We start from the raw sequence: 25,942 nt of genomic DNA on the forward strand, positions 1-25,942 counted from the left end.
TGAACAGCTGCCTCCGGTTGTCTGAGACACCTCATTAAGGTGGCATTGGCACAGGGCTGCAGAGGCATAATTTGTAGTGCAGCTTACTTTGGTCTTGCCTCTGCCTATCCAGGCTGCTGGCTGTCTGCCTCTTCTGCTCCTGGGGAGCTGGCCCCAGCCCACCAGGACCTCCACTCAGCTGAATGTTCTCCTCCAGTTCCCCTCCACGTGCTGACTGAGTGTGGGCCTTGCCCTCAGCATACAAAGTTTTGCTGGCTGGCGGGCCAGAGAGACTCTCAGGGCCCCTCACCCTTCTGGCTGCTCAGGTGTGACCCCTGCTGGTGGGAGTTGAGCTGGCCTTGGGGGGAGCTTTTGGGCCTGGTGGCTGTAGCTTTCAGAGTCTGTTTCTGGTAGGAGCAGGCTCTGCTATGTTTGTGTACGTTTGTTCAATCAGTGGACACTCAGGATTCCCAAGAAAGCTCCAAAGGCAGCTGTAGCCACAGCAGAGAGATATCCATCCTGCCCTCTGACAGGCTGGCCTCAGGGGAGTCATGTCACACAGGCCCCTCCAGTCCACAAGCAGGGCTTCTTTAAGAAAGGCAGACTCTGTATATCAAACCACACCAGCACCTTGTGCTCATCAATCTGTGATAGGTAGAGAGGAATGCCCAGTCCTAGCCTTCCTGTGGGACATTCCTTCTGATTGACACCAAGGTGTGATGACTGGTAGAAATTCAGTGTATTCATTATCTCGATGGGTACTTTTTTTTTTTAATGGAGAAGGGCCTGAAACCAACAATGACTTAACCCCAGAGCAAAGAGTTGGTCCCAGGGGCAAGCTTGCAGAGGAATGATGATTCTAGGATAGAGATGGGCCAGAGCCGTTCTAAGAACGATAGCAGACAGCACTACTTCTAGAGTGCTTACTGCATGCCAGGCGGGCTTGTTTAAAATGATCTGCTAGTAAGCATCTTGCCCTCCTGCATTTGAATTCTGATCTGTTACCTGGTAGCTGCGGTCTTTGGGCAAGCCTCTTACCCTCTCTGAACCTTAAGTCCTTTGGAGGTCAGAAGACACATTTCACAGAGGAATTGAGATGATTACATTTGTATGATCCTTGTATGTGCTAATCACAAAGGCACAAGACTCCTTGTCCAGTGATTAGCACATATTCAACATTCAATAGTAGCTCTTTCTTTTTTTATTTTCTAGTCTACTCTTTTCTTTTCTTTGTTTTTCTTTGAAATAGTCTTGCTCCATTGCCAGGCTGGAGTGTAGTGGCACAATCTCGGCTCAGCTCACTGCAACCTCCAACTCCCTGATTCAAGTGTCTCCTGCCTCAGTCTCTCCAGTATCTGAGATTACAGGCACACACCACCAGATCCAGATAATTTTTGTATTTTTAGTAGAGACAGGGTTTCACCATGTTGGCCAGGATGATCTCGATCTCGTGACCTTGTGATCCGCCCGCCTTGACCTCCCAAAGTGCTGGGATTACAGGTGTGAGCCACCATGCCCGGCTGGTAGTAGCTCTTTCATTGCATCCATTTCCTTTTTTTGGTAAAATGAGCATGATTTTGTGGGGCTAAGTGAAAAAATATAGGGTATGAGTGCTTTGCAAATTGGAAGAGGGACATGTAATGTGTTTATTACTGATGTCATTTCTCACCCTAGGCAGTAACAAACAGACTTCTCCCCTCACTACAACCTCGCCCCCAGCAGAGCAGCTCTCCCACCTTCGCAGTCTGGCCCCCATCTGGCAGATGACAGGAAGAAAACATCACGCGCAGAAGCCAGACAGGCCGTGCCACCGTACGATCCGATGTTGTTCCCTCCTAGAATCACCCCTGGATTCGCCTTTGACTCCTGTGATGGGGTCTCATCGGATAAGCCAAACTGATTCACCACATCAGAAAGTTTTTTATTCCCAAAGGTCAGAGGGCACTCTCAACATTGCTCTCTGTGCCTTCCTTGTGAGAGAAAAGGAATCAGAGTGGATCATCATGTCAAGGTGAAGGTAAGTCCCATTCACTCCCTGCTCCCCTGAGAGCCAGCCTGGACCTGCTCAGAGGAACTCTGTCTTCTTATAATTGCATTCCTTTCTATCCTCTAAAAGCCTTTGTGCACCATCCCTTCACCCATTCACAATATCACACTATTTGGTCGGCCTTCTTTTCTCATTTCCTTTGCTTCGTTTGGTGGCTCTTCTCATTTTTTTTGCAGACCTTACCCAATTACATTTGATATAAAGGAAAAAAACAGGATTTAGCATCAGGAAACTCAGTTCTGACACTTCCTAGCAGAGCAATTTTGGGAAAATCACTTAACTCCTTTGTGCCTCTGTTTCCTTCATTTGGTGAAATGGGATTAATAGTCAAATTACATAATAGACATAAAACTGCCTTGTAAATTTTAAGTGCCATATAAAACTAGCTACAAGTCTCACAGTCTCTGGGTCCTCTTCCTTCTTGGTCTAGCTCTTTTTCTTCCTAGCTACTCAGTACAAGGAAGACAGAGAAAAGGTAGCATTTATTTGGAAACCAAGTAAGCAAAAAAACAAAATCACTAAGTGCCAGGTGCATTTATACGTAGTATTCATTTAATAAGTTTTGTCTTTGTTACGGAGATTTAAAGACTTGCCTATTTGTTCAACATTACACAATGATTAATCAGAGGATTTGAATTCAAATGTGTCTGACTCAAGAAGTGAGACTTTTCTGCTTGTGGTAGGAGGCTAAATAATGGCCCCTTGCAAATATGTCCATATCTTCATTTCTGGGACCTGTGAATATCACCTCATGTGGCAAAAGGGACTTTGCAGATGGGATTAAGTTACAGATCTTGAGATGGGGACATTATTCTGGATTATTGTGTGGGACAGATGTAGCCACAAGGGTCCTTATAAAAGAGAACGTGCTATGAAGACAGTAGTAGAGAGAGATGGAGAAAGTGACCACGAGCCAAGAAATGCAAGAAATACAGCTCTGGTAGCTTGAAAAGCAAAGAAATGGATCCTCATCTAGAGTCTCCAGAAGGAACCAGCCTTTCTGACACCTTGCCTTTAGGCCAGTGAAAGTTATTTCCCACTCCTCGCTTCCAGAATTACAAGAGAATAAATCTGTGATGTTTTAAGTGCCCAAGTTTGCGGTAATTTGTTATTGCACCTTCAGGAAACTAATATACATTTCTATCACGTTGTGCCCTTCACCATTTCATATTCTCTTTGCCACCTAAAAGGTCCAAATTATCGCCTTTCCTAAGCTCTCCCATGTTCTAGAGTGACAGACTGTCCATCCCAGTCAAAGCAATTGGCTGGCGAATACTTAACAGATACCGACCAGGAGACCAACCCTGTGCAAGGCTTTGTGAAAGATACCAGGAAAGGGTCTTCAAGGAGTATATTGTTATCTGTGGTGCAACTCTAAAATGTAGTGGCTCAAAACAGTAAATGTTTTATTACCTCCCACAGTTCTTGGTCGGGAAGCCAAGTGGTTCTGGTTCAGAGTCTCTCATGAGACCTCCGTCAAGATGCTACTCGGGGCTCCAGTTATCTGGAGGCTTGGCTGCAGCTGGAGTATCTAATTTCAAGATAGAAAAAAAGGTTTAGAACTTAGCATTTTAAAATGTCTGGCATTTCTTTGATTCTATAGTAAGTGATTCATGCAGTTGTTGGCAGACCTCAAGGGCTATTCGTTGGCCGGAGGCTTCGGTTCCTCACCATGTGGACCTCTCCACTGAGCTGCCTGAGTGTCCTTGTGACATGGTGGCTAGCTTCTCCCAGAGTAAAAGATCAGACAGAGAGAGAGAGAGAGGAGAAAAATAGAAAGCACCATGTTTTTATGACCTACTCTCAGAAGTCACATGCTGTCACTGCTGCGACATCATATTTGTTAGAATCAAATCACTAAGTCCAGCCCACATTCAAGAGGAAGAGAATTAGGCTCCCCTTTTTGAAGAGACAAGAGTCTGTGAACATGTTTTAACCACAGGAGTTTATGGTAGAGATGAGGGACCTGAACATTCCCACACTAGCGGACATCACAGGCCAGTCTCTGATGACAAGCAAAGCTGAACTGTCTCTGGAGTAAGGATGCGGAAAGTAAAGGTGAGGACTCCAGTGGTCAGGGAAGTCCTCTGGGAGCCAGGCATGAACGAATGCGTAGGGTGTTAAGAAAAACAGACATCACCTCTAAAACACAATGAGAAGCAAATGGTGACAACGGGGAGGATGCAGTTGAAAAACAGTGAACTTGGGCATCTGACAGACCTGGCTTGAACTTCATCTTTGCTACTTACTTGAACTCATGCTGATATTCATGTTTAAAGATAACTGCTCAGGAAACTGCCTGTAGTGCATTCCACTATACTGGTTGCACCATTCTCAGCTACATCTTCTTGTCGTTATGAAAGAATCTATTTGGGAATTTGAGGTACAGAGGCTGGTATAATTTCAGTCAAATTCTGGTATCTGAAGTGAGTAGCCCTGCACACAGTTTACCTGACAGCCTGGTAATGATGGTGACAGCTTTGATGAAATTTAATTCCTGCCTCTGTATCTATAAGTCACCCTTCCATCAAAGGGGCATCTCTCTGATTTTTCCATATCTAGTCAGCCCACCTTGAGTAACTTTATTTTTTTTTAAGAAGACATTTTTGCACGGTTTTGAACATAGGGTCTAGATAGTAATCTGTACATTTTATCTTAATAGGCAGATCTTGTTATAAAGCACCTTCTCTAATCCCTCTAATCCTTAATTACCTTCAAGGCTATATTTAACATTTAACTCTACTGCAATCTCTCCATTGTTTCTGCACCAAATTTCAGGAACACGGCTACACGATCATTTTCTTGACTTTGGACTGCAACACCATCTGTTTTCTGCTTTAGAGAAATGAATGAAAATTCAGACCCATAGATGGCTGGAGCCAGGACATTGAATGAAGTCTAACGGTGTTCAGGGTGAGGTTTTCTTGGAAGCCCTTGCTGATGAGAATATGGTTTACAGATTCACATCCACTCTCCCCCACGACAAACCCAGACCCTTTGCAAGTTGGGGCCATGAGCCGTTGGCAATGTTTCTATTTAGAGGAGCACAGTAAGCTTGGGTTGGATGACATTCTCTCTACCCATGGTTTTGGAATAAAGAAAGGTGGAAAGGCCCCCAGAATGTTTTCCTTTTTCATTCTCGCCTGCAACTCCTGTAATCACCAGCACAGCAGGAACTTCTTTTTTTTTTTTTTTTTGAGACAGAGTTTTACTTTTGTTGCCCAGTGCAATGGTGAAATCTCGGCTCACCGCAACCTCTGCCTCCCAAGTTCAACTGATTATCTTGCCTCAACCTCCCAAGTAGCTGGGATTACAGGCATGCACCGCCATGCCTGGCTAACTCATGCCTGTAATCCCAGCACTTTCAGAGGCGGAGGCGGGTGGATCACCTGAGGTTGGGAGTTCAAAACCAGCCTCACCAACATGGAGAAACACCATCTATACTAAAAATACGAAACTAGCAGGAACTTTAATTGAATTTTAAGCCCTGGAAGTTCCATCACGCCACTTTAAAGGGCTCTGGACATCTGTTGGTTAAACACTTGGAATATCTGGTTTGTACTGACTCTCATGGTGTCTCCCTTCTCCTTAGCTCAGATGCATGGGTATAGTCATGTATTCTGCAATGTAGAGTGATGCATTCTGTGATGCATATCCAAGACGCTTCCTGGGTTTTGTGGCAGATGCTGTCAAAGCCCCACCCGTATCTCCTGGCACTTACCTGTGTTCCAGCCAGGCTTCCATGGTGAACACCTTGGATACTTTGCTTGTCCGCTCTTTCTGGTTACCAGAGCCCACTCTGTTCATTACAGCTATCTGGAAGTGCCAGTGAGTGAGCAGACACAGACCCCAGTTTCCTTGACTCTCTGGGGAGACAGGCCCGAGGCACATGCTCTACACTGATCCCAGAGCTTCCCAGCAAGATTGAGCTCCAGTTACTACAGTTGTAACCTGTATATCACTGCACCCTATACTGGTTTTCTTTCCACTTCTCCCATCTCACTTCCCCACTCCCCTGCTAATGTTTCCTGGGATCGCCTCCCAAACAAACTACTTGCTAGGGGAACACAAACCAAGACAGACTCCCATGACTGAGTGCCAGCCAGCCACTATGTGAGGTACCCGTGGCACCACCTGTGTCCTGGAGGGCCACGCAGCATAGTGATAAGATCACAGCCTCTGGAGCCCTCTGCCCAGGGTTCAAAGGCCCTGGGGTTGCCATCTGGTAGTTGTGTGACCATGGACAAGTTACTTAACACTCTTTGTGTCTTGTTTGCTCATTTACAAAATAAAGTAATAGTCCCGATCTCATAGTGTTGTTGTGAATATTAATTGAAATATCCCATTAGCACTCACAATAATGTCTGACATATAGTAAACCACGCATATAACAAGAATTACCATGATTATCTCCATCAGTGGCACCACCCTTCCCACAGCTCTTCAATTCAGCAATCTCAAGGTTGTTTTTAACACCCTTCTCTCTCCTGCAAGCTGCATAACCAAGTCTGGTCAAGCTTGTTTTCTCAATATTTCTCAGGTTCACCTGATACTCTCTGATATAGCGTGGATACGTGTCCTCACCATTGAATTACAATACAATGGTGAAATGTAATTCCAGTATTGGAGGTGGGAGGTGATTGGATCATGAGAGTGGATTTCTCATGAATGGTTTAGTACCATCTTCATGATGGTGAATGGCTTCTCATGAGATCTGGTTGTTTAGAAGTGTGGTACCCTGAGCTGCTCCTGCTATTCTCATGTAGCGTGCTTGCTCCCTTTTTGTCCTCCACCATCATCGGAAGCTTTCAGAGGCCTCCCTGGAAGCAGATGCTGCTACACTTCCTGTACAGCTTGCGGAATTGTGAGCCAATTAAACCTCTTTTCTTATAAATACCCGGTCTCAGGTGTATCTTTTTATTTATTTATTTATTTATTTATTTATTGAGATGGAGTCTTGCTCTGTCTCCCAGGCTGGAGTGCAGTGGTGTGATCTCAGCTCACTGCAGCCTCGACCTCCCAGGTTCAAGTGACCCTCCCACCTCAGCCTTCTGAGTAGTTGGGACTACAGGTGCATGCCATCATGCCTGGCTAATTTTTTGTATTTTTAGTAGAGACGGGGTTTCGCCATGTTGACCAGGCTGGTCTTGAACTCCTGACCTCAAGTGATCTTCCCACCTCAGCCTCCCAAAGTGCTGGAATTACAGGAGTGAGTCACCACGCCCCACCTCAGGGTTTCCTTATAGCAATGCAAGAATGGCCTCCATACTCTCCTTACCTTCTGCTGCTACCTGAGCTGTTTCCTCGCTTGCGGTTGCAGCCTCCTAACTGGTCTCTTTACCTCCACAGTGCCCTCTAATCAGTCATTCTCCATGCTGCAGCCCGAGTGATCATTCTGAAAAGTTGATCTCCTCATGCCACTTCTCTTCCTAAACCTGTTCAAAGACTTCCCATTTCCTGGAGAAGTTCCAAGTACCTCCCCTTGACACAAAGGACCTCACAAGACCCTCCTTGACCTGGCCCCTGCTGGTCCTTTCAGCCCCACCTCTACTTAGTCTACATTGCACATACATCTAGTCACATTCAACTGCTCCTAGCTTCTCTCACACACCATGCCGTTTCACATGCTTGTGTCTTTGCTTCTCTTGGCTGTGCTGCCTGTAATACATTTTCCATCTTTCTTCATTTGAACACTATTTTCTGAACTCAGCTTAGATGTCTCCTCCTCCAGGAGGCCTTCCCTGGATGCCCAGGCTGGGTCTAGTGATCCCCCCTCTGCACCTGTAGCATTTTGTACACTCTGAAATTGCCACTTACCTCTCCATAAAAATATTAACTATTTGTCTCTCCAGGTAGATGGTAAACTCATAAGACAGAATCTTGAGTCTAATTTGTCTTTGTATATCCAGAATCCAGCACAGTATTTGGCATATAATCTGTGTTCAATAGACATATTTTTGCAGTGAACTGATATGCAGGGTAATATGGCTTAGATCTGTGTTGTTCCTGCCCAATCTCATGTTGAAATGTAATTCCCAGTGTTGCAGGTAGGACCTGGTGGGAGGTGTTTGGATCATGGGGGCAGATTCCTCATGAATGACTTAGTGCAATCCTCTTGGTGTTGAACGGGTTCAAGCGAGATCTGGTGGATAAAAAGTGTGTAGCACCTCCCACTCTCTCATTTGCTCCTGCTCTGGCCGTGTGATGTGCCTATTCCTGTTTCTCTCTCTGCCATGAGTTAAAGCTCCCTGAGGCCTCCCCAGAAGCCAAGCAGGTGCCGATGCCATGCTTGTACAGCCTGCAGAACTGTGAGCCAATTAAACCTCTTTTCTTTACAAATTACCCACTCTCAGGTATTCCTTTGTAGTGGTGCAAGAACAGATTAACACACAAGCAGACAGAAAAGCTTGCAGAAAGGGCAGTATACAGACAGGGCTTAAAAGTTGCTGCTAAAATGGGACTGGACCAGTGCTTGTGAGCTCAAACACAAGTTCAGATTCTCTCCTCAAGCAGGACTAGCATCCACCCACCTCCCTAGGGTTCTGGTTTGGTTCTAAGTAGTTTTTGGCTCACAGCATCTTTCGTTGTTCTCTGCGCTGCAGAGATATTTGCTATTACTTTGTTGTCAGACCCAGGAAACATTGTCTGGCTCCCAGAGGTCAGTGACTCAGGGGCTTATGATAGACAAACAGATTGTTTGTGAGCTGTGGCTTGCAGGAGAGTATCTGGATAAACAAGAGAAACCCAAATCAGGCTGTCATTCTGCCTGCTGAGTGCACTGTTTATTGTTCCAGCCTCAGTGTTTGGAAATGTAAGCCTCAGACCGACTTTTCACTCCTCTGGCTTCACCACAGGGTTCAGAAATCCACCGTGGCCACAGAGGATGTTTTGGAAAAGCCTCCTCTCTTTAGCTGTCTCTGCAGTTTTGGGATGCCGGAAGCCATTTGCTTTTCTGATTTCAGAACATTTTTCCTGGAGTGAGGGAGGGAAAGCACAGGGTCTGAATAGTGAGGCCGCAGGGGCAGAAGTGGGTCACCTGCATCTGGGATGTCTGCAACGTGTGGGCTGGCTGTTAAACCACTAGAGACGACAAGCCCCCCTTTATCAGATATAGTCCTGGCCTTTAGTCCTGGTCCGTCCCATAACTAGGCCCTTACCTGATTGTTGCCTCCAGCTCAGACTCTGGGAGTCTGATATTATGGTTTCTCATTTCCAGAAATGTTTATTTGGGGCCATTGGTATCAGATATGGGGAGATAAGGTGTGGTTCCTTCCCTTAGGAATTCATAGTCTAGTTGGAAAGAGAGATAAGAAAATAATGAGGAGTGGTCAGTGTCCTAACAAGGCTAAGAGAAGACTCCTTGAGAGCACAAAGGGGAGTGAGTGAGTAACTTAGCTAGCCTTGGGGAGGTGGGTTACCTGGACCAAGTCCTGAAGCAGGAGCAGGAATTCCCCAGGTGGGCAAACAGTCTATGGTGCCAACCATCCAGCTTACACTGGCACTCACTAAATGGCAGCTATCTACCCCCAGCAATAGCAATGCTTAAGAAGTAAGACTTTATTATTCCTTCACCTGCAACTCAAAGCATTCATAGTCCACCGAAATTATTTTCTTTTTCTTCACTGTTGTAACTGCAGAATCTGGATCAGAGTTCAAGTTGGCCCTCAGCTTTTTTTTTTTTTTTTTTTTTGAGACGAAGTTTCGCTCTTGTTACCCAGGCTGGAGTGCAATGACATGATCTGGGCTCACCACAACCTCTGCCTCCTGGGTTCAAGCAATTCTCCTGCCTCGGCCTCCCAAGTAGCTGGAACTACAGGTACGCACCACCACTTCCAGCTAATTTTTCGTATTTTTAGTAGAGACGGGGTTTCACCACGTTGACCAGGATGGTCTCTATCTCTTGACCTCGTGATCCACCCGCCTCGGCCTCCCAAAGTGCTGGGATTATAGGCTTGAGGGCCCTCAGCTTTTACACGCCAGATCAATCATTAGTAAAGACTAGAATTTTAGCCAGAAGATGCCAGGCCCAATAATCTCTGATAAAAAAAGCTGCATTTGCTCCTGTCTCCTGTAGGCTGGAACATCAGCAGGGCTGGAGATAGATAATGGGAGCCCGACATTTTAAAAACCTTTGCAGCATGGTGGAACTGCTCTTTAAATACCAAAAGGCGCATGCTGAAAGACTAGAAGCGGTGGCTGCATACAGACTGTGTCAGAGGGAGCTGGGGGTGCTGCAATTAACAGGATCTGTAATTGTGGCATAAACAAGAGCCCAGGCACTGACAACTATTGTTATTGAAATGTCATGTTTTGAATGCAAAAATACAGTTAAAATGTAGGGAAGCTGGGTGATATTAATGTATGTAAATATGCTTTAATTAAAGCTCAGCAACCACTGGCTTAAAGTAAAGAATTTGATTTAAATACTTAAACAAATATTATAATGACTCCTATGACAGGTGACATAAGTGGTAAATGACACTGCAAACACTACCAGGAAAGATTCACTCCCAGACCTCTCTACATGTACGATGTTGGCTGAAGAAAAGCAGAAATTCCCAGAGTGGGAATTCTCCAAACAGATCTCTGGGCTATCTGGGGTTTGTGGGAACTTAGTCCCTGGGTATTAAGGCCTCTTGAGGGCAGGTCTAAGAGGATATGAATGGAGCAATGATCACACTTGACTGAAATGACCTGTTGACTAGCTGCCTCCTCTATCAGACCTTCGGCTATCTGAGGGTGGCAGTTATGTTAATTATCATCACTGATTCATAGTTCTTTTTCTGGTCCCTGGCTCTGTGCCCTGCACATGGTTAGTGCTCACTATATATTTGTCGAGATGAACTTTTCTGTATTTTCACCCCTGGAACAATATTTACTGAGGAAATTTGACAACCACTGATGGATCTTAAGGTCCATGACCTCTCTGGCACCTTGACAATGATGCTTCTTAAATGTACAGCCAGTCTCTATGTCTCTGTCTCTCCTCTGGCTGGAATCCCAGCAGTCTACCTTCTCGGCAAAGAGAACAAATCAGTGTTGCACCTTCTAGTGGAGGATGTGCACTCATTAACAGATGTCTTAATTACATATAAATTGGTAAGGGCAGGTCTTGAGAGGCCTGGGTTCTTGCTCTGACATTCAGTATTGTGAAATTCAGATATGCTTATGGGAAGTAGATCAGATTATTATTTTCTAGCAAGCAAGGATCATTTCAATGAGGGTAGAAGAAGTTTGTTCAAACAAATAAATGTTTAGAGTTGCTGGAAGATGTGGAAATAGAGCCTCAATCTATACAATTCACTAATTCATAATGCTACAGACATTGGAAATATGCAGTGAGTGCTGTAAGATATATATAGTAATTTTGTGTCATATTCAGAGTGGGATAAGAGAAACAATCCTTTGGAAAAGATACATCTTTTGTGATTACACCATTTCTTTAGTGTTTTTTTCAAAGACAAAATAATACAGAGCTACCTGAATGTTGGTCCTAACCTACTGTAGATGGATTCAGTAGCTGTTAGTGCTCATTGTTAATGGTCATTAGCAGAGAGTTGATGTAATTTGTTGAGTGTTTACCATACACTAGGCATTTAGTTGACACCATCTCATTTTATCTCCATAATAACTCGGCATGGTAGATGTTATTATTCCCTTGTAATTGATTAGAAAGCAAACTGTGGATCAAAAGATTAAGTAACTTTTCAAGGTCTTATAGCAAGTACATAGTAAAGACAGGTTTAAAAAAACAGCTTCTCCTGATCATCTGTCTTCCAATTGGTTTGTTTAGACCACTTGTAGTTAATATAATTATTGAGATGATGGAGGTTTGCCATTTTAGTATTCATTTTTGTTTGTTCCTTCTATTTTTTCTTCACTTTTACCTCTTTAATTACTTCTTTTGAATTATTTGAATTTTTTTAGTATTCCATTTTAACTTATCTACTGGTTTTTTGACTATTTCTCTTTGTATTATTTTTAATGATTGCTCTAAGGATTACAATATACATACCTAAACTTGCACAGTCTATTTAGAGTTAATATTTTACAACTTTAAGTAGAGTAGAGAAAACTAAGAAACACATGGTCTATTTATCCTCTTGTCCTCCCACTTTATGTTAAAGTTGTATATGTGTGTGTGTGTGTGTGTGTGTATGTGTGTGTTTATATATGTGTGTGTATATATGTGTGTGTGTATGTGTGTGTGTATATGTGTGTATATATGTGTGTATATATGTGTGTGTATATGTGTGTGTATATATGTGTGTGTGTGTGTGTGTGTGTATAATCTCTACATACATTGAAAATCCCGCCAAACCATGTTGCAATTTCTGCTTTCAACAGGCACACATATTTTAAAGGCATTAAGAGAAGACAAATAATGTTTTACATTTATCCAGATATTTACCATTTCTGTTGCTCTTCTTTCTTTCCTAAACATACAAGTTTTTTTTCCGGTTTCTTTTTCCTCTGGAATTTCCTTTACAATTTCTTTTAGAGCACATCTGATGGTTATGAATTTTCTCCCTTTTTCATTTATCTGAGAATGTCTTTATTTCATCTTCATTTATAACAAATATTTTTGCTCACTATAGAGTTAAAAACTGAGAATTCTTTTTCTTTTAACACTTTCAAAGTACAGTCCCACTGCCTTCTGGCCTTTACAGTTTCTAATGAGAAACCCATGGTATTTCAAATCACTGTCTCCTTATATATAATGTGTTGTTTTTCTCTAGCTACTTTCAGAATATTTTTGATCTTTGATTTTCAATAGTTTGACTATCATATGTCTGGCATATTCTTCTTTAAGTTTATCTTGTTTCAGACTTGCTGAGCTTTCAGAATCTGTAAATGTATGTTTTCCACCAAATTTGGGAAGATTTTCCTCATAGTTTCTTCAAGTACTCTTTCTCTTCTCCTCATGGGACACCAATTACCTCTTCATATTATCCCACAAATCCCTGAGGATCATTTTGTTTGTTTTAATTTTTGTCTCTGTTTCTAAGAGACAATTTCTAATGCTACCTTCAAGTCCTATTGAGATTATCTAGTGAACATTTTAAAATGTCAGGTATTTTACTTTTTGGTTTTAAATTTTCTATTTGGTTCTTTTTATGGTTTCTGTATCTCTGCTGAGATATAGACATAGATTTCTATAGGTCTGCTGAAAACTTTTTTCTTTCCATTCAAGTTTTCTTCAAACCTCATACACCATGGTTATAACAGCTGCTTTAAAGTCTTTAAAGTCTTTGATAATCTCTAAGTTAGCATTTTATGATTGTCTTTACCCCTTGAGATTTGGTCACATTTTCCTGCTCCTTTGTATGTAAGTAATTTTGGATTAAATCCTTGATAGTATAAATGCTATGTTGTGTATACGCTGTATTCTGTTAAAATCCTCTAAAGAATCTTGATTTTTGTTGCTATTTTATCTGAACCAGTTAGGGTCAGATTGTAAGTTTTGTCTTACCTTCTGTGGGTAGTGATACACATCTCGCGGTTCAGTTCTCGAAACCTTTGCTAGGCCACTTTCTGTCTCATGCCTGCACAGCTCAGAGGTGACCTTTGAGCATATGTGCATTATAAATAGAATTAGAAGACTTTTTTCTCCAAGATTTTCTTCTATAACATTTCCCTCACATTTTCCAGTGTCCAGGACCTAATTTTCCCACTTTCTCTTGCCAGAAAAATGGTGTTTCCATCAAAGTTTCAGCTGTAAGTGCCACCCATGGGGTACTGCTCTGTGTGCACAGCCATGCTCAGGTCAATGTGGTGAGAAAGAAAGTGGGGTAGGGAGCCCCAGGAAGTCACTCCATATGGCACGCTGCTCTAGGTGTTAACACGCCTTCACAATCTGTTTGCTTTTGTTTATTTTCAGAGCCCTTAGTTGCTTTTTCTATTTTGTCTAGAGTTTTGAGTTGTATTCAATGAGAGAGATTTCCTGGGCTTATTCTACCTTGTCATGTTCTTACTGTAAATGTAGGGTTTGAACTCAAGACTGACCAGAAGACTTCTGTTTTTGTTGTTTTTTGTTTTGCCATGCATCACACAACTTTTGCTTCTTATGCTCTTAACTAATTGACCATCAAATTGGTCACAAAATTATCTATGAAGCTGCATCTGCCTTCCCAAAGCTGCACATGGTGTTTCTGATTAAGTGAAGGAGGTAAAGCCAACAGAAGTCAGCAGTTAGTTTATCTTTACAATAGAAAAATACTTAATTAAAGGATGATTTGCTCACTTATTCAACAGTTGGCTTCTTTTATGGAGAGCAACTCTTTTCCCCAACTCACTCCAAACTAAATAAAATTGTCCTGAGATTCTTAAATTTGTTTGTGTGTCACGCCTATGGCCAGAGGCTGGGAGAACCTGAGTAAAAAAGAAAGAAAAAAGAAAGTAGAGAAATTGCAGAACAGAGGACAAATAAAACCTTCCTTTCAGATCTCATTCTGTGAAAGGAGCACCAAAAATGTAAACAAGTGAAGTAAATCCTCCAAGAGAAATGAATTTAATTATAGAACAATCCCTGCCGCACCCCCTCCAAATTCGGAAAAATAATTAATACCAGTACACTGAGCCTCAAATGCACACATGCAAAATACGAGTCTGTGGAAGATAATGAGTGAGCACAAGAGAGGAGAGTTTTACATATTTATAGTCGAATTTCAGGGCAAGGCTCTCTTTTGTGTGTGAGTGTGTACTTGTGTGCATGTAGGACTTTTTTCCTCTCACAATTTCATACCGAATAGTTCTGAACTGCACATATTTTACTGTTTCAATTAGCAAAGATTAGTATTTGTTTTTCTTTCTTTCTAAGCACCAAGGCAGTAATTATGCCCACGATGAGAGAGTTTTGTGGGGCACTTTCTCATTTGCAGGCACTCCCTGAACAAAATACAATAATAAGCCATAATGAAATAAAGTTGGTTCATTGGAGAAGACTGGCCTCTCCAAGCAGACAGGCCATTAAAGGTAGATTGTGAAAGAGAATTAGCAAGCAACCGTCATAAATGTATCATCAGGCAAATTAGCAAAGCATTTACTACCCAATGGTCGGAGAAAGTCCTTTCCAATAACTTTCCCTAATGCCACCATAATTGGGGAAATATCTGCCTGCACAGCTGTGCAGCTCATTATCTGATAGGACACTCAGCTCTGCTATCCAGAGCCAGGCACTTGCTGTAGACAGGATTTCCACGGGCCCCTGATTGGGTGTGAGCATCCCAGATAGCTGTGCACTCCTTACCACCATGGCTCTCATGGCACTGCCAAAGTTCGTAGTGGAAAGTGGAAAGGAGTGTGGTTAAGACTATCTCCTTTAGGGCTATGTTTACAGAGTTTTCAGAAGCCAGCTTATTTGGTTTTTGAGATCTGGAGAATATGGGGAAGATTTCTGTCACTATAGCTTATCCTTGAGGAGTAAGGTTTGGGGACACACTTTTTTGTTAATCTGCAAATAGTTAGATAATTATTACCTGCAGATAATAATCTACAGCCATCTTTAGTCTATAAAGTACTTCCACAGGCATCAGTTCATTTGATCTTTACAATACTGGGGGTAGATTGTTATTCTTCTCATTTTACAGCCTGGTAAACTAAAGCTCCCACAGGAATAAGAAACTTGTTCAAGATCAAACAGTGAGTTAAATGGCAGAGTCATTCAACTGGATTTTAATTCTTGCTCTTCCCATGACTGAAACACACCTGCTAGCAGCATCCCATCCATTGCTCAGCTTGTCTGGTAGAATGAAAATCTGTGCAGGTCATGTTGCCTCCACAGCCTGAAAGCTCCCGCCAGTTGAGGATTGAACTGAACACTTCTTCCTTCCTCTACCACACCCAGCACCTACCCTGGTTCTTGTGTTTTCATGTGATGGTCTACCATTAATATGGATTGATTGCACACTGGTACGTAGGTTGGAAATCAGTGCCACCAACATTGAGTGCAATGCCAGTACATAGTAGGTTCTTTATATTTGAGGAATGAATGAATAAACAAACATATTAAAAAGCAGCCACAGGCCAGGCATGGTGACTCACATCTGTAATCCCAGCACTTTAGGAGCTAAGGCGGGTGGATCACCTGAGATCAGGAGTTCGAGACCAGCTTGGTCAACATGGTGAAACCCTGTCGCTACCAAAAATACAAAAAGTTAGCCTGGTGTGGTGGTGGGTGCCTGTAATCTCAGCTACTTAGGAGGCAGAAGAATCACTTGAATCCAGGAGGGAGAGGTTGCTTGAGCTGAGATTGTGCCATTGCATTCCAGTCCGAAACTTGGTCTCAAAAAAAAAAAAAAGCAGTCACGTGGGGCAAGTGTGAAGTACTTGTATGAAGTATGAAGCCTTCATTCAGTCCTAACTCCCATGAAGTAAGAAGTGTGGGATGAGATAGGAGAAAAAGTAAGAGTGAAGGTCAGCACAAGCCAGGGGGTCATATACCACGAACACAGCCTTTGGGAGGAAGTTTCAGTGTATGAAAAGAGTCCAAGTTTCAGGCTCTCTGCATGGTAGGACTGAGGAAATTGAAGAAGGATGGATTCTTCCAGTTAAGAAAAAGATGTTGGGAGCAGCCCCTCCATACCTGATGTGGCCACCTGTAACTCCTTGGGTTTTGGACCTAGATGTCTTAGAAGTGATCTCAGATCAGCTATCTCTTAGTCCTGAGTGCTAATTTGTCTGCTGGTGTAGTGACAGATTTAAAAACAAAGACCCCAAGAAATAAGGGCCATGGAAACTCCACTAGGATTTAGTTCATTCCTTCCCTGCTTATGAAGAAAGGAGTTAAAGGCAGTTCCCCCAGATAGTCTAGGCTTTTTTTTAACCTGAGTGAAACCTTAAATCTCTGAGGCACCCTGAATTTACTGGGAATAAGACCTTAGGAGGCCAAGAAATTTTCTATAGCTGCTGTGGAGAGGTTTCATTAAAAAATGCAAGAACTTCTTGGCCACATAGTATAAAAATAATGAGCATTGCTTGCAAATTGCTAGCTTAACCAGGTTTCCTGAATTACCTGGGATCTAAGCCTAGGTGGATCCATGACCCAGGACGATTGATCCAACCATGATCCCTGCCCCTTGTTTCCACAGCTCTACGACCCTCTCAGCTATTGGCTTATGCCTTCTCAACCTCTGTGTACTGATTCCCACTCACAATCTCTTTCAGCGCTTTCCGCTGTTCACACTGGAGCCTTCATTCAGTCCTAACTCCCTATATTTTTGGGCTCTTCTCTCTATCTTCTGGCCTTAACTAAAATGTGGTTCCTCCCCAAAGACACTGCTATCTTTCCACTGCATGGCCCCTGTGGTGGTTTGAATCTTTGTATTTCTCCAAAATTAATGCTAAAAATTAATTCTCAATGCAATAGTATTAAAAGGTGGGGCCTTTAGGAGGTGATTATGTCATGAGGTTTCCACTTTCGTGAATGGGATTAGTGCCCTTATAAAGGGGCTTGAAAGCCTGTGTGGCCCTTCCTTTCCTTCCACTGTGTGAGGATGGAGCGAGAGGCACCATCTATGAAGCAGAGGGCGAGTACTCACTGGACACTGAATCCGCGGGTGCCTTGATTTTGGACTTTCCAGCCTCCAGAACTGTAAGAAATAAATTTCTATTATTTATAATTTTCCAGTCTAAGGCATGTTGTTACAGCATCCCAAGACTAAGATCCCAGAGGAGCTGTTGACACGCTCTCGGCTTCATCGTTGTCATTTTTAGACTCTTATCTCAGGCAATAGCCTCAGTCCTTTGTGGCTGGGGTCATGGGACTAATCACTTTTTATTCCTCCCAAGTGTTTTCACCTACAGATTTTTACCATCACACAGTGTATTGACTGTTTTCTTATGTTCTATATTCTAAATGCTCTGGCAATTTGAAGCATTGATCCTGGAGAGACTGTCCTTCCAGGGCTAGCTTATTGCTAGGGAAAGCAAATGACTCCCCTAGAACACACCTCTGATATAAAAACCAACCAATCTAGGGCCCACACTCCCAACCGTCTGCTTTATCAAACTCTCACATACTAAGACAATATTCTCCCTGTCTTAAATCATCCCAGGGCCAGGTACTGAACAACTTAGGACCACCCCTATGGTTTAGAGACCCTGAGAATTATTCAAACCATCCAATCCTAAGCATACTCAGCGTGTTGATGCTGCCTTGCTCATTCCTTCCCACGGAAACCCCAGGAGAGGCTCTGGACATGCTCTTGCCTCTCCCTCTTCTGCTCACTGACTGTCCCTGTCCCTTCCCCATGTGACCTTGCAAGGCATGTTGTGTCTCCTCTTTCTAGGGATCTGCAGGTATAGATTTCCTTCTTCACGACAAACATTTCCACGTCTGCAGTCTTACCACACCACACTGAAACAAATTCCGGTGCATTTTTAACACATACACACTCACCCATGCTTCAGGTCTTCCCCAGTCCTCCCTTTTACCTCAGCTCCTGCCACCGTCATGAGGAAGTTTAAATCCTGAGAGAGCATGAATAGATGAATGAATGAATGTCTGATTTGGCTCTGACCTGTACCAGACAAGCCACTTCACCTGTCCTACCTGAGACTTGTTTTCTCATCTGTGGAACTGGGACAACAATGCCCATGCTACAAAATGGAGACAAGGAAGAGGTGAACACACAGACAAATCACCCAGAGCCTGATGCTGGGTAGAGGCGGTGGTGAGTATTTGATCTCTTTCTTCCTTTCCCTTTCACTACTTGAGGACATTGGATGGAGGGTGAGTCACTGGCAAGAATCACAAGAATCTGAGAATTTTTTATTGGCCTCAGTTTCCAACTGTCAGTCACTATTCTCCTCCACCCCTCTTTTTTTGAGACAGAGTTTTGCTTTTGTCATCCTGGTTGGAGTGTAATGGCATGACCTTGGCTCACTACGACCTCTGCCTCTCAGGTTCAAGTGATTCTCTGCCTCAGCCTCTGGAATAGCTGGGATTACAGGCACCCATCACCATGCCCACCTAATGTAATGTATGTTTAGTAGAGTCGGGGTTTCACCATGTTGGCCAGGCTGGTCTTGAACTCCTGACCTTAGGTGATCCACCCACCTTGGCCTCCCAAAATGCTACGCCAAAATCTTTTGTTGTTGTTTTTGAGACAAAGTCTCACTCTGTTGCCCAGGCTGAAGTGCAGTAGTGCGATCTCAGCTTACTGCAACCTCCGCCTCCCGGGTTCAAGCGATTCTCCTGCCCCAGCCTCCTGAGTAGCTGAGACTACAGGTACCCACCACCACAACTGGCTAATTTTTTTGTATTTTTATTAGAGACAGGGTTTCACCATGTTGGCCAGGATGGTCTTGAACTCCTGATCTCAAGTGATCCACCTACCATCTGGGCTCACTGCAACCTCCACCTATCTGGTTCAAGTGATTCTCCTTCCTCAGCCTTCTGAATAGCTGGGATTATAGGTGCATACCTGACTAAAGACCAGCCTGACTAATTTTTGCATTTTTAGTAGAAAGGGGTTTCACCATGTTGGCCAGGCTGGTCTTGAACTCCTGACCTCAGGTGATCTGCCTGCCTCAGCCTTCCCAAGTGCTGGGATTACAGGTGTGAGCCATCATGACTGGCTATTTCTCCCCTTATGGTAAGCTATCGGGAAGAAAAGAGGCAATGAAAACAGATATCAGTGAAAAGAGGTACTAATTTGGGGGTGCTCAGAGGTCCAATCTGGATCCTCAGAAACTGTTACAAGTTTCCACAGCCTCCCTTGCCCTCATCTGAAGGGTGAGTGGGATGTAGCAAGGAAGGCCTGCACATATCCTTAGGCTGTGACTTCCCAGATGGACTCGGGGTCACCTGGGTCTAGGCCAGAGGGCCACCACTGGTGGGAAGCGTTTCTCCGCAGATCTCAGAATATCAGGAAGAATGAAAATAAAATCTCCCCAGCACTCCCTTTCTTTGGAGTGGGCTGGTTTGTCAGTCACAGTATAAAAGTTACAATGCAGGTCTCTCCTTTGATTGGGTGGGCCCACCACCCTCACAGGGACTTGGGGAGAGGAGGGTTGCCCCCTTGTCCTTCTCTGTGCTGTATGGTCCAGGTCCAGGCCCTTGACGGCTTAGGTATTTAATCTCTGCCCGATTTCTGGTTGAGGAGCCAGCCCTGAGGACATGACTGGCTGTTATAGCTGTTGACTAGGTGTTATAGCTGTTGCTGAGAATGGCTTTGAATCCAACAGCTGCCCATCAATCAGCCAATGGTACCATGTGCACAGTGCCACTCAGGTTGTTGTAAGGAATAGAGAAGAAAAGGAAGCATGGATGTCACCCCTTCCTTCATCAGTTTCTAGTCTCATTGAGGAGACAGATTTAGTAGATCAAAGAGCAATATGTTGCATATGTAAAGGCCAAGTTGTGGTACATACGCCCCACACAGTTGTATCTGGAAAACAGGAGGCATGTGAAGGAATTACAGAACAAAGATTCAGGCAGGGGCTGAGGAGGAGAGGGCCTTGAGGAGGGAGAGGACATTCTGGGGCTGAGCACAGCTTGGGGTAAGGGGCAACCATGCTCACTGAGAGTTTGCCATGAACCAGGCATGGCACAAGCACGTTCACACTCTTCCATTAACCTCATTAAGGCCTTGGAAAGTGAGACTTCATGATTTTCATCCCTGCTTTCCAATGAGGAAGTAATAGCACAGAGAAAACTACCTAAGGTTATGTGGCTAAGATGTGGCTACAGGCAACTGGCTCCAGAGTCCACACTCACAACCCTCCATATGATTGCAGCTCAGGGATCTCCATCTCGGCTGCACATTTAAATCACCAAAGGTGCTTTTTCAAAAAACCAAGGCCAGGCCCCAGTTCTAGAGATTGATTTAGTTGGCCTAAGGTGAAGATGAGGCATGCGTATTTTAACAAAGCACTTCGAATATTTCAGATCTGAAGGCAGGGTTGAGCATCACCGCTTGTGACATTATGTGAGCATTGGTTGTGAAGGCGAGCAGCGGGAGGCAAGTCAGGTGAGCTAAGTATGGGCAGGCAATAGAGACACGTGAATGTCAGCAGAAAGAAGAGGAAGAGAAAAGGGAACTTATCCACATTAGACATGCTTCCTGAGTGGCTGCTATAGGCCTGTAACCAGCCCTGGGTTATTTCATTTAACCACCCCAAGGTAAGTATTATTCTAATTTTACAAAGGAGGAGACTTAGTAGATTACACAGCTTGCCCTTGTCTGATGGTAAGTAGCAAAACTAGGACTTAGATCTATGTCTGTTTAATAGAACCATGGATACTATGTAACCTACTTGTATATAACCTATTACATTGGTTATAGAACCATAACCTGTGTACTGTATCACGCATGATGAATAATGAGACATATTATAGGTTTTAGTGCATGTGGCAGGTATTAGGATAGTCTGTGTTATTCTGCAGTAATCAGCAACTCCTAATTATCAGGGTCTTAAATAATGAAGGTTAATTTTATATTTTATATCCATTGCGGGTTAGCAGGGGTATCTACTCACCCTGGTCACTCAGAATCCAGTCTAATCTGAAATATTGATGGTCGCTGTGCCAGAGAGAAAGAGCTCTGGGGGGCCTCACATCAGCACCGAAATGTTCAACTGATGTCTGTCGTGTCTTCTCACAACTCACAGAACAGAACTAGTCATGCACTTCCCTGTCATAGGTCTCTAAAGGGAGAAACAGAAATATTCAGAAACAGTCTTAGTGATGGTCACGGGGTAGTCCAAAGACAGTGGTGTTTTAGAAAGTTGGCCTGGAAGTTGTACACAACAGGGATAAGGTGGGGAGATTGGAGGCAGCAGATTGGTTTTGTTTATTGATCACTGACATTTCAGGGAGAAGAGATCTTGCACTTGGTATCAATTGTGAGACTGGAGAGAAAGGGGTTTCTCTACCAGAGCTGACGTAGGATTTGCTGATGTTGGATTTAGGATGGCCTGAGAGTCAAACAGGACTCAGGCAGGACCAACTGGGGCCAAATAACCAAGAGGCCACATTTCAGGCCTTGCTGTTTCTAACCCTCTTGTTTTAGATCCTCCTCACCTGTGATGCCTTCCTCTCAAGCATAACTCTACAAAGTATCTGTGCCTCATAATGTCATGGCAGACTCTCTCATCCTCAAAATTTACTAGCTGAGAACTATTATTAAGACTTAAAGAGTGATTCTAGGGATGTTTGCGTTTTAATAACGTTGAAATCTTTGAAAACTAAGTTAATAAATCTCCAGTAATGGGCCTTGAGGCCACAAGTGAAGAAACAGTTATTTAATGAGAACTAACTGTTGCGAGTCCCCATTTGATGGACTGGGGCTGCGGCAGTGAACAACCGACAAAGTCCTTGCCTTTAGAGCGAATTTTCTCTAGTAGAGAGAGACAATAACAAACAAGTAAGTGGCTGCAAAAATATTAAGTGCCATAGAGAAAAACAAAGCAAGATAAGGGAATGAGAAGGGGCCGGTGCATGTGCGTGTGTGTGTGTGTGAGTGGGTGTGTGTGCTGGTGCACATGCATGTGTGTGTGTGAATGGGTGTGGGTGGGTGTGGGTGCTGGTGCACATGCACGTGTGTGTGAATGGGTGTGGGTGCTGGTGCACGTGTGTGTGTGTGAATGGGTGTGGGTGGGTGTGGGTGCTGGTGCACATGCGTGTGTGTGAATGGGAATGGGTGTAGGTGGGTGTGGGTGCTGGTGCACGTGTGTGTGTGAATGGGTGTGGGTGGGTGTGGGTGCTGGTGCACATGTGTGTGTGTGAATGGGTGTGGGTGGGTGTGGGTGCTGGTGCACATGCGTGTGTGTGTGAATGGGTGTGGGTGCTGGTGCACATGCGTGTGTGTGTGAATGGGTGTGGGTGGGTGTGGTGCTGGTGCACGTGTGTGTGTGAATGGGTGTGGGTGGGTGTGGGTGCTGGTGCACATACGTGTCTGTGAATGGGTGTGGGTGGGTGTGGATGGGTGTGGGTGTGGGTCATCTTCCAATGATACTGCCATTGCCAACAACACAAAATTCCTTTTAGAGAATTCTTTTCAAAGCTCAGTCTTTCATGGATGAAGATGTAGAAATTTTCCTGTTTTTGTCTCTGGTGTTTCTGGAAACAAATCACGTAAATTACCTGATTGATCCAGACTGAGAATTCCAAACCAGCAGTGGAGCAGCTTGGGCTACCTTAGGAGGTGCCTGCAGGGCACTTACACCCTCAGGCGACAGGGCAGCTTTTTGCTCAGCCCCATATCCTTTTCCTGTCTCCTCCTTGCCCTGACCCCTGCTTGTGAAGAGACAGCAGGCTACCCAATCTGATGGGACAACTGTCTAAACAGGTGCCTCACTCTGTCTCTCAGCAGCCTTGTCAGGCTGTCAGAGTGATTCACTCCCAGGGATAAAAAATAACAGCAGAACCGCCAGCATTCCAAATGGTCCAACATTTGCAGAAGCCCTGGCCTCAGGACCTGCCCACTGGTTGCCACTTCAACCCCAAATGAAAGCCAAATAAATAAGCCAAAGCATACAGTTATTGGTCTCCTGGAGAAAGCCGTTTCCCCATAGAGCAAATGCTCTTAGCACAGGCATTCGAATCCCTATATTTTATTTGTAAAAAACAGCATCACCACCCCAACTAGGTCATGCATCTTCCCTTAGAGCTGAACAAAGGAAGTGAGCGGCTTCCCTTCTCTGCCTGTGCTTATCATTCTTATGGGCTGGTGGCAAGGTCCACTGCTCAAATGGTTAATATTTTTTCTGACACAGCAGTGACTGTGTTTGGAATTTCAAATGGAAAGGATGTCGGGTTCTACATTTCAGAGGGAAACTTGGGAGATCAGCCAGGTCATTCATCTGCCAGATTCTGTGCTTGCAATAACGGAGTAGTGGGGAGGGAAGGAGGCAGAGGGAAAGAGAAACTTTCTAAGACAAAATCCAACAAGAAGAAAGCTAAATGCATTATGGCCTATTGGCAAGAACAATAAACAAGACTTAGGTGACCTGCATTCTCTACTGCGAATGAGTGAGTGACTTCAGGCAAGTCTGTGTTGTTCCTGTTCCTCCATTTCCTTATCCATTTAAACATGGTTTTATGTATAGGTTAGATGTGAGGGTCAAATGTTATAGTAGATGTCAAATTTCTTCCACCAGACTGGGGGGAGAGTGCTTTTCTGATGTAAGGCATCATTATCAATACTTTTGTGGAATCTTACCATTCAATAATTAAAGGCTCGATCTCCAAGGTTTAATTCCAAAGAAAATCTTTGGATTAGATGAGTAAATTCTTGGCAGAAAGAGATTATGATTTACATAGAATCATAGAATAATAGGAACCAGGAGACCTTAGACGTCATTCTGTTGAGTCTCTCATCCAAAGGCAAAATCCCTTCTATAAAACCCTCTGTGTTCCCACAGCAGCTTGTAACATTATGCACAAAATTATTTGCTTTTTGTGAGTGCTTTAGATCCACAGGCTACGTCTTTGCTTTTCCTTTTAAATACAAAGTTCCCTAGAACAAGAGGAGAGCACATAGTAGGTGCTTAATAAATATTATGTTGAAGAAATGACGGTCTGAACATTCCTGGCAGATGCTGCTTCAGACACTGCATTAAAAGTCCCAGCAATGAGGTGCTCCCTGCTTGATAAAGCAGCTCATTTTATTCTTAGCAGCTATGGTTTTCAACACATTCTTCCATACCAGAACTGGAAGAGAACTCCCCAAATTCTACTGTTCTTTGGTATTGCCTTCTGGGGTTCTATGGGAAATTTCACCTCCTTAGCCCCACAACATTTCTAACTTCCTGAAGCTCTCTTCATTTTGGTCTTTTCTCTGAATGGACTATAATTTGTAAATGCCTATCTTAACTCATGATGCCCAGAATAGTCCGAATACGATCTCGCCGGCACGTGACTCAGAGGAACAATGAATGCTAGTTTATTATTACTATGTCATAGGTACCCTGAGGAGCACTTTGTGTCTGTTGGAGCTCAATCCATTTTAGACCCACAAAACAACCCTATGAGATGAGGATCATTATCCCTGTTTTATTTATGAGGAAACTGAGGCTGAGTGAATTAATTCAACTTGCCTATGGACTCACTGACAGAAAGGGGCAGAGCTGGGACTTGTTCTCAGTTGTGTTAGGCAGTCTTCCTTCCCATTCCTCCATTCATCAATTACTTAGTAAATAGCTACTGTGTGCTAGGCTCTCTACTTGGCTCTGGGAAGGAAATGACCTCAATGTTGGTTCCCTGTAAAATACCAAGCTGCCCTCTGTGGCCCAAGAATATAATTCTTGTCTGGGGGACAGCTGTGTTAACATAGCACTTTGCAAACACCATCATTCTAGTAATATCACATTATAATTGTGTGTGTGTGTGTGTGCGCGCGCATGCGCCGTTTCTCCCCAATACGCTGGACTTTGGTGTTTGTCCTGGTTCTCACACCACCCTAGCATTAGAAAAGGTGTTCAATATGGTGCCTGGCACATGATAGGAGATAAATAAATATTTGTTGAATACATGATGTGCTTATTTGCTAAATCAAAAGTTATGTCTTCTGTGCCTAAAGGTAGAATTTCAGAAAGGAAAATCAGATGCAAATGAGAGAAGAGGAGGATTCCTTTCTAGCCAGCCAGAATATCAAATCATCCCTGGCCATTACTTGGGTGACCAAAGTGCCTGAAACCACTTTGTGTCCAGTGGGACTATGACTTTCTCTGACCTAGGACATAATTCTGCGAGTGTGGCCTCTGAGGTTTTGTCAGCTCTCTGGGCAATCGTAGCACTCTTCTGAATCATACTGAGCTTGTGGCCCCTCTGAAAACCCCAGATGTTTTCTACTTAAACTGTTGTTAAGGCAGAGGACTTTCAAAATGTGCAGTGCCTCAGGGCCTAAATTTGGGATTTCGTGACTTTGTTAAATTTAATCTACCACGTCTAGCCTATTACTCTGAGTGTGG

This window comes from Aotus nancymaae, unplaced genomic scaffold (assembly GCF_030222135.1).
Source record: "Aotus nancymaae isolate 86718 unplaced genomic scaffold, 86718_ANA_hifiasm-v0.15.2.pri h1tg000012l, whole genome shotgun sequence".
NCBI classification, from domain to species: Eukaryota; Metazoa; Chordata; class Mammalia; order Primates; family Aotidae; genus Aotus; species Aotus nancymaae.